Source organism: Schistocerca serialis, chromosome 2 (assembly GCF_023864345.2).
Source record: "Schistocerca serialis cubense isolate TAMUIC-IGC-003099 chromosome 2, iqSchSeri2.2, whole genome shotgun sequence".
Lineage (NCBI taxonomy): Eukaryota > Metazoa > Arthropoda > Insecta > Orthoptera > Acrididae > Schistocerca > Schistocerca serialis.
In genome coordinates this window covers 441,315,771-441,325,189 of record NC_064639.1, presented here as the reverse complement: position 1 = coordinate 441,325,189, position 9,419 = coordinate 441,315,771, and positions in this window count along the sequence as shown.

Sequence of the window (9,419 nt, the reverse complement as noted above, 5' to 3'; positions counted from 1 at the left end):
ACTCACATGTGATTACATTTTCACGCAATTTGGGTGCATACATCCTGAGAAATCAGTACCCACAACAACCACCTCTGCCCGTAATAACGGCCTTGACACGCCTGGACATTGAGTCAAACAGAGCCTGGATGGAGTGTACAGGTACAGCTGCCCATGCAGCTTCAACACGATACCACAGTTCATCAAGAGTAGTGACTGGCGTATTATGACGAGCCAGTTGCTCGGCCACCATTGACCAGACGTTTTCAATTGGTGAGAGATCTGGAGAATGTGCTGGCCAGGGCAGCAGTCGAACATTTTCTGTATCCAGAAAGGCCCGTACAGGACCTGCAACATGCGGACGTGCATTATCCTGCTGAAATGTAGGGTTTCGCAGGGATCGAATGAAGGGTAGAGCCACGGGTCATAACACATCTGAAATGTAACGTCCACTGTTCAAAGTGCCGTCAATGCGAACAAGAGGTGACCGAGACGTGTAACCAATGGCACCCCATACCATTACGTCGGGTGATACGCCAGTATGGCGATGACGAATACATGCTTCCAATGTGCGTTCACCGCGATGTCGCCAAACACGGATGCGACCGTCATGATGATGTGAACAGAACCTGGATTCATCCGAAAAAATGACGTTTTGCCATTCGTGCACCCAGGTTCGTCGTTGAGTACACCATCGCAGGCGCTCCTGTTTGTGTTGCAGCGTCAAGGGTAACCGCAGCCATGGTCTCCGAGCCGATAGTCCATGCTCCTGCAAACGTCGTCGAACCGTTCGTGCAGATGGTTGTTGTCTTGCAAACGTCCCCATCTGTTGACTCAGGGATCGAGACGTGGCTGCACGATCCGTTACAGCGATGCGGATAAGATGCCTGTCATCTCGACTGCTAATGATACGAGGCCGTTGGGATCCAGCACGGCGTTCCGTATTACCCTCCTGAACCCACCGATTCCATATTCTGCTAACAGTCATTGGATCTCGACCAACGCGAGCAGCAATGTCGCGATACGATAAATCGCAATCGCGATAGCCTACAATCCGACCTTTATCAACGCCGGTAAACTGATGTTTGTGTATAAGAAATCGGTTGGAAACTTCCCTCATGTCAGCATGTTGTAGGTGTCGGCACCGGCGCCAGTCTTGTGTGAATGCTCTGAAAAGCTAATCATTTGCGTATCACAGCATCTTCTTCCTGTCGGTTAAATTTCGCGTCTGTAGCACGTCATCTTCGTGGTGTAGCAATTTTAATGCCAGTAATGTATATAAACACCAAAAACACAACATATTACCTTGCCTGTTACGGTGTAGGAAAACAGTTTGTGTTCAAATCAGATTCCATTCGTATCGTAATGGAAAATAAAGGTCTTGTACGATTTTCGAGGGAAATACTGGCAAGTTCAGCTAACGGTGATGGAAGTGGATAGCGATCGCGCACCCTTCTCTCCATATTCGACAACAAAAACTCAATGATACTAAGATATGTTGATTGCGATGGCCAGGATAGGCGCGACAATTCATCTTCGTGCTCAGAAAAACCAGTCCAATGCGATGCGAGCTGTGTGAACAGGGGACTTGTTCTTCTGGAGCACCGGGTCGCCATTGGGAACAAACATTGTACCATGCTATGGACCTGATTAGCCAAAATGTTTACATAATACTTGGCAGTAATGTGACCCTGCAGAGTACACGTGGAGGGCATGGAATACCATGATAGCGTTGCCCAAATCGTCACCGAAACCGCGCAATGTTCCACTTTTGGGACGTAAACTGGGCCAGAAGTTAGAAACGATGTGAAATAAGACTCATCTGACCAAGTGACATTCTTCCACTGCTCCATGCACCATGTTTTGAAGCTTTGGTTGCACGATTTGTGTTACGGGCAATTGCTTCAATGATGAGTGATTTTGGAACTCCAACTCGCCTTAGTCGGCCGGTGTGGCCGAGCGGTTCTAGGCGCTTCAGTCTGGAACCGCGCGACCGCTACGGTCGCAGGTTCGAATCCTGGCTCGGGCATGGATCAGTGTGATGTTCTTAAGTTAGTTAGGTTTAAGTAGTTTTAAGTTCTAGGAGACTGATGACCTCACAAGTCAAGTCCCATAGTACTCGGAGCCATTTGAACCAACTCGCCTTGCAGTTCGCTGCTTAAGGAGCTCTCTTCGTGTTGTTTCGGTGCTAACGGGGTTAGCGACTGCTGCCTGCAGTTCTGCACTGACGTTTGCAGCAGCGGTTTCCTTATTTTTCGTCTCCATCTCCTTCAATGACGGTCCGTGTCTATCACTTAACACACAGTTTCGACCGTACTGAGAGTTGGGGGATGATGTTTTTCAGCGTTCCCTGTATGCATTATAAATTTTCGATATGGTGCCACTTGGAACACCAAACACTTTGGCTACTTTGGTTAAGAATCCATCCACCAAAGAAGCACCAACAATTTGCCCACTTACGAATTCACTGGGTCCCGACATAATGCACTCGCAACTACGCAGAACAGAATATGATTGACATTTACAACGTATTGGGGACATTGCACAGGTGTCATTCATGCTCAAATGCAACGGCGCAACCTGCAGGCTAGACTAGCATCTGCATTTATGTTCAAGCATGCACTTCTCTCGCTGATTCCATATTTTTGTTCAACCCTTGTATCACATCCATCTATTAAATGGTGGGGTTGTTGATTGCTGTCTTTCACCCGCTGATTCAACAAGCTCGAGGCATTTTCTTTGGGATCAAAATTGGATGATTTAATGAGCCACTCCAGGTGCAGTACGGTGCGTAGGTGTTAGTTAATCCAAGAACATATGCGTACAGCCTTGTTAATAAGGCTGTTGACATCTTGGAAGACGAGAATGTTCACTGCATACTCATGGTACAGATGTGGGAAAAGAGCAACAGTTCGTCAAGGAGAATGTTTAAATAAATATCCTAGTCCATCCTCACACTAACCTGAGTGATTGAGCCCAAGTCATGGTACAAAAAACAGCATCGAAACATAATATAATCATCGCTCCTTTGAATACAAACTTCATATTAAGCGCGTTTTTGGGCTGTCGGTACATTCAACGCCTTGCGTAGTTTGAAAAAGAGGCAAAAATCAGTATTAATCAGACACTATTACAAGGTCCCAGTCAGATGTTATCCAGTTTCTTCGTCGTTTCGCCTGTTACGAACGTCCAGCCTTACGTGGCAATGTGAGCAGTGCCCTCTGCAAGGTACCAAACTTCAAATGTCCATTGTAAGCAGTTCCATCGCAGTGTTCACTCTGAAGCTGTTTCAGATGGATCTGCATCCACCGACAGTTGTGATCGACGAGGCATGAAACTCGTCCTTGTTCCCTATCGGTTAGATTCCTTTTACAGCCACTGTCTTTAAGGCGTGTGAGAATGGCAAACCGCCGCGCGGGATTAACCGAGCGGTCTACAGCGCTGCAGTCATGGACTGTGTGGCTGGTCCCGGCGGAGGTTCGAGTCCTCCCTCGGGCATGGATGTGTGTGTTCGTCCTCAGGATAATTTAGGTTAAGTAGTGTGTACGCTTAGGGACTGATGACCTTAGTAGTCAAGTCCCATAAGATTTCACACACATTTGAACAATGGCAAACATTGTAGAGCCGGCCGGAGCGGCCGTGCGGTTCTAGGCGCTACAGTCTGGAGCCAAGCGACCGCTACGGTCGCAGGTTCGAATCCTGCCTCGGGCATGGATGTGTGTGATGTCCTTAGGTTAGAAAGGTTTAAGTAGTTCTAAGTTCTAGGCGACTGATGACCTCAGAAGTTAAGCCGCATAGTGCTCAGAGCCATTTGAGCCAAACCTTGTGGACACGGTGAACAATCGGCGTTGATTCGTCAACAAATCGGGCAACTCGATTCACGAAGTTGACATGGGAACGTCTGAATACGATAGTTCCTTCCCGCCATTCCGTCACGCTTTTGATGTCGACTAATTTTACTGCGCTGATTCCGTACAATCGACAGGAAAATACATACCGCTTCATTGCGACGACTAGGTCAGCCGTGGAGGGTCACATTATCACCTGATGACAGTTCTACAGCGCTACAAAGCTCACAGTGTGCACATGTAAGGAGTTTACTAACAGTTTGCCTAGTGGCCTTAGGGTGCAGTAGCACAGCATCATGCCCAAAACATCCTGTTGTAGTGCAGTAGGTACAAAAATAGTTAGTTAAATTTTATTCCACTACTCACAATTAACGTTCTCCTATCCGTTTAAGGACGGTGGAGGAGACGGAGTGGCTCCGTAATGTTTAAATCTGGCGATTGTAAAGACTACGGAAGATATATTACTCCGTTTTCTTGTTCATCGTGCATATCAATCACTTCCAGTTGTTCAGTTGGGAACTTATCTCCTTGTATAAGCGACAGCAAAGAGAAAATTTCCCAGTTTCGCTGTACCTCAGGTAAAAATACCACTTATTCACCAATATAGCACCCTCTTTGACTAATAGGCTCTTTGTTTTTCCAAAGTTTTTCTAATGATTAGACTACTTCCTTGAAGCAGCACTCTGGAAAACCCGTGAAATAGCTATTAACGGCAAGTACAACATCTTCATTTGATTCAAAACGTTGTCCCTTCATAAGTTTCTTTAAATGTGAGATGTTAAAATCAGGAGTAAAACGCAAAAGTTGCAATTATTCAGTTTCCCAATTGCCAAAACACGTATGGGTGCAGCTACATTGTCGATACAGGCTTCATTTTGCGAATTTTCTCATCCATTTCCATGAGTGTAGAGTAATATCGGCCAGTAATACCAGTTTTAATGTGTCAGGAAGTTTCAGTATCACCAGGCTACTGTTTCTTGTATCGTTGTTGTCAATGATAATAACCCGTTTGACGCACGCCTCCATAGCTGAGCGGTCCGCGCGGTAGATTGCCGTGCGAGGGCCCCGGTTCGATTTCCGGTAGGGTAGTAGATTTTCTCCGCTCGGCGACTGTCCCCTGCGTTGTCTTCATCATCATTTCATCGACGCGCAAGTCACCGAAGTGGCGACATCTATAAAGACTTGCAGCAGGTGATTGGTCTACCTAACGGGCGACTCTAGCCACACCCCTTTGATATCCCAGGCAACATTGCCTTCTGTCTTTCCAGTAGACGAAATCAGATTTCACTTCCTTTGATGGCCGGCCGAGGTGGCCGAGCGGTTCTAGTCGCTACATTCTGGAACCGCCTCGGGCATGGATGTGTGTGATGTCCTTAGGTTAGTTAGGTTTAAGTAGTTCTAAGTTCTAGGGGACTGATGACCTCAGATGTTAAGTCCCATAGTGCTCAGAGCCATTTGAACCATTTTTTGCTTTGATGCAGACTTCAGGAAAAACAAATTAATAATTGGTATACAGTAGAATTTATTCTATTTTAGAGTCTGGGTTGATCTGAATTCTGATGTCGATATTGCATTAGACCAAAATTTCTTAACGACAAGAATTTCTTAATGGCTCACGGCACATATGACTAATCATCATGTTGATCGTAAAGCGGCGCATATTTAGCACTCGGTGCTGATTCCGTGACTGTGTCGATACTTGATACAAATAGCTTAACAACCAGAGGAACGAGTCCGGAGCAACCGTCGCCCTGCTAGGCGGCGAGGCGTGCGAGAACAGAAACAGCCCGCAGTGCAATGGGATCGTGCGTGTTACGTGGAAACGGCAATGCGTGAGCGGAATACGTCCTCCCTGCGGAATAACGATGTGACACACCCGCCGCAGACTCGGAATTTAGCGGCGCGCTGAATTGGACTGGGATTGTTTGATATTCCGTGGAAACGTGATAGCTACTGCGACTGGCTGTGACAAGCCAGCGGACCTGCCGCGACTGAGAGAGCTGGGAGCTGTATAAGGGAGGCGGGGTGCGTGACGCGGCGCCCACACAAGGGGGAGCCAGTGACCCGGCTGGGCGGCAGCCTTACTGCTCTTAATAGAGGGAGGATCGGTCTGATTCCTCCTCTAATGCTGTCTTTCCTCCTGAAAGTAGCTTAATGTGTGCCTGTGCCTACAAGGGAATCGCCACAGCTTTTGCTCATCTTGTGCATCACTGTAGTACATACTTAGTTGTAACACATGCTGTTTTAGTATGGGCTTCTAAATAATTTCGGAGAAATTGGGTCAAAACTTTTACGAGTCTTTTCGTCCGTGAGATCCCGAGCGCAGTAGACATCGGCGCCCAGGTTAATGCCGTGTTCCTTGGCTTCAGGAAGGCATTTGATAAACTTCCTCACTGCCGTGTAGTGAAGAAGTACGAGCTTATGGACGAGATTTGTGATGGATTCAAGACTTCCTTGCAAACATAACACGTCCCTCTAAACGGAGCGAAATCGACAGTACCCCAAGGAAGTTTAATGGCGTAATTACTGTTCAAAAATGGCTCTGAGCACTATGGGACTTAGATTCTGTGGTCATCAGCCCCCTAGAACTTAGAACGACTTAAACCTAACTAACCTAAGGACATCACACACATTCATGCCCGAGGCAGGATTCGAACCTGCGACCGTAGCAGTCGCGCGGTTCCGGACTGAGCGCCTTAACCGCGAGACCACCGCGGCCGGCGTAATTACTGTTTTCAACATATAAATGATATAGTAGAATGCGCCGGAAGTTCTTGACGGCTGTTCGCAGATGATGGCGTTGCTCATGAGAAGGTAGCAATGCCAGAAGACAGTAACGATCTGCAGAGTAATATTTTTGAAAACATTATCAGCGATTTTATATAATATAATCAAATATATATAATTAAAACAGTCTTGATCGCAAATTTCTTTTAATTGGAGTGACCGGTTTCAATCCTCAAGGATCATCTTCAGACTCCAGAACGGCCGGTGGACTTCCATGGAGCAAGCTGCGCCGACCCACGACGCGTAGGTCACCACGACCTATCCGCTGTTGCCCTAAATCGCTGGTCCAGATGATCTAGTATGGCACGTGGAAAATGATATGATGCGACATCGTGCTAGAACCACATGTTTGAGCCACATGTAATGGCACATCTTCTAAGAGCTCATGCGGTGCGCCGTCAAGGAATGGCAAGTACGCCGCCCTCGTGAGATGTAGTGGAAGAAGATATGGCCGAATGACACATCCACCCAGGAACCTTACAGAAATATTCAGACCGTATCGTTCCAGAATCTCATGGAGCGTGCAGCGTGCGGCTTTTCACCAGCCCACACATGACTGTTGTGGGAATCGAAAACATCTTCCCTGCTGAACTTGGCTTCATCCTTGATAAGGACTGCAGTGGGAAGGCAGGCTCGTCCAAACAACTGTGCGACGACCACCAGCAGAAGAGCGCTCGCGATGCAAACTCCTGTGGCTGCAGTGCCTTTTTGGGGGTAGCACGAGTGTAGCTGCTGCTCATCCAGGACACGCCAGAAAGTTTGGTGATGCGCAGCCAATATACCTGATAAGTTTCTGGTACTCTTCGTCGCGTTCTCTTCCACTGCATGGAGTACAGCCTCTTCCAACTCGCATGTGTGGAGCCGCCGTGGAGCACCACAGTCGGCGGTGTGGAAAACGCTCCGCTTACAACTGACGAACTGCCCTCCCATTGCTTCGGGCTTCGCTGTGCAATAATACCTTGTCAGCGTATTCTGCATAAGTGTAGTTCCCCATGCTCAACAGCAACACACTAAAAATGATATGTACGTGTAGCTTGCTTTCTGTACTATAGAATACACTATGAATACTGTGGAAAACAATATGGACAAGACAACAGCAGATGGGCTGATAATCAGGCAGTTCAGTCCAGTTAATCTACAAACCAACCAATCAACCACAACAGCAGGTACAAACCCCTCTGGTCAGATCACAAACTGAGTGGCATGTGAACAAACCTGTTTTGGGCGTGGGACATGGGTTCAAATGGCTCTGAGCACTATAGGACTTAACAGCTATGGTCATCAGTCCCCTAGAACTTAGAACTACTTAAACCTAACTAACCTTAGGACATCACACAACACCCAGTCATCACGAGGCAGAGAAAATCCCTGACCCCGCCGGGTGGGACATGGGGTGATCGGTGAATGACGTAGGTAATACCTTAGTCAGTGACGCCGAAAATGCGGAGGATTCGATAGTGTGTTGCGTGTATTGGGAAAACGGTACGTTTCCGGACAGAAGTTCCTACGCTAAAAATTAACAGTCTTGGTCCAGACTACAAGTCATCGATGTCTGTAAACGGAATTTACGTACACCATGTATTATTATATTAGTTTCTTTTGTAAAGTAAATCAGAGGGTGACGAGCAGTATCAGCATAGCAAAATTAGTTTGTACCGTGCTACAGAATCACATTGTGCTGCGAAGGATAAAAAATATAAATCTGTATAACATAACAGGTATTTACTAAAACCCAATGCAAAGTGACTGTAATAGAAAGATGAACAAACGACAAGAAATGCAGATTACTGTAGGATAACAATAAAGTACGAAGGATGTTTCTAAATTGCATTTTGTACTCCTGTAGCATGTCAGGGGTTGATCTTGAGACCCTTTACTGCCTTCTCAAGAAAGTGGTAAATTATCTTGCACTTGTTTTTAAGTCGTAAGCCAATATTTTTAGCCGGCCGAAGTGGCCGTGCGGTTCTAGGCGCTTCAAATGGTTCAAATGGCTCTGAGCACTATGGGACTCAACTGCTGAGGTCATTAGTCCCCTAGAACTTAGAACTAGTTAAACCTAACTAACCTAAGGACATCACAAACATCCATGCCCGAGGCAGGATTCGAACCTGCGACCGTAGCGGTCTTGCGGTTCCAGACTGCAGCGCCTTTAACCGCACGGCCACTTCGGCCGGCTCTAGGCGCTCCAGTCCGGAACCGGTTCAAATGGCTCTGAGCACTATGAGACTTAACATCTAAGGTCATCAGTCCCTTAGACTTAGAACTACTTAAACCTAACTAACCTGAGGACATCACACACATCCATGCCCGAGGCAGGATTCGAACCTGCGACCGCAGCAGCAGCGCGGTTCCGGACTGAAGCGCCTAAAAGCGCTCGGCCACAGCGGCCGGCTTACAAATTACCTGGAGAAGACAATGAGGATATGGTTAACCGAAGAAGTATACCGCAATTACATTTAGTAACGGGTTCTCTGAATGAATACAGTGAAATAGGGGATCGGAACAATTACGCACGCACCACTCAATAACAAGAACCACGCAATCAAACTCACGGCGAACAGCAAACGAGAGAAATGAACTGACAGGAAACGCAACTGTTTTCGCAAATGGATGACCAGATAGCCTTTCATTTGATGACGACTTGAAGGATAGCAGATATGTATATGACGGTAGTATCTGTTCCCGAAAGAACAGTTACCGTGTATGACCATGCAGCTTTGCTAGAAATGAAATGATAATTAAATGGACGCACACGCTATGCCCGAACTCGTACGGGAATTGGTAGATTAATCTGCCACGAGTAAT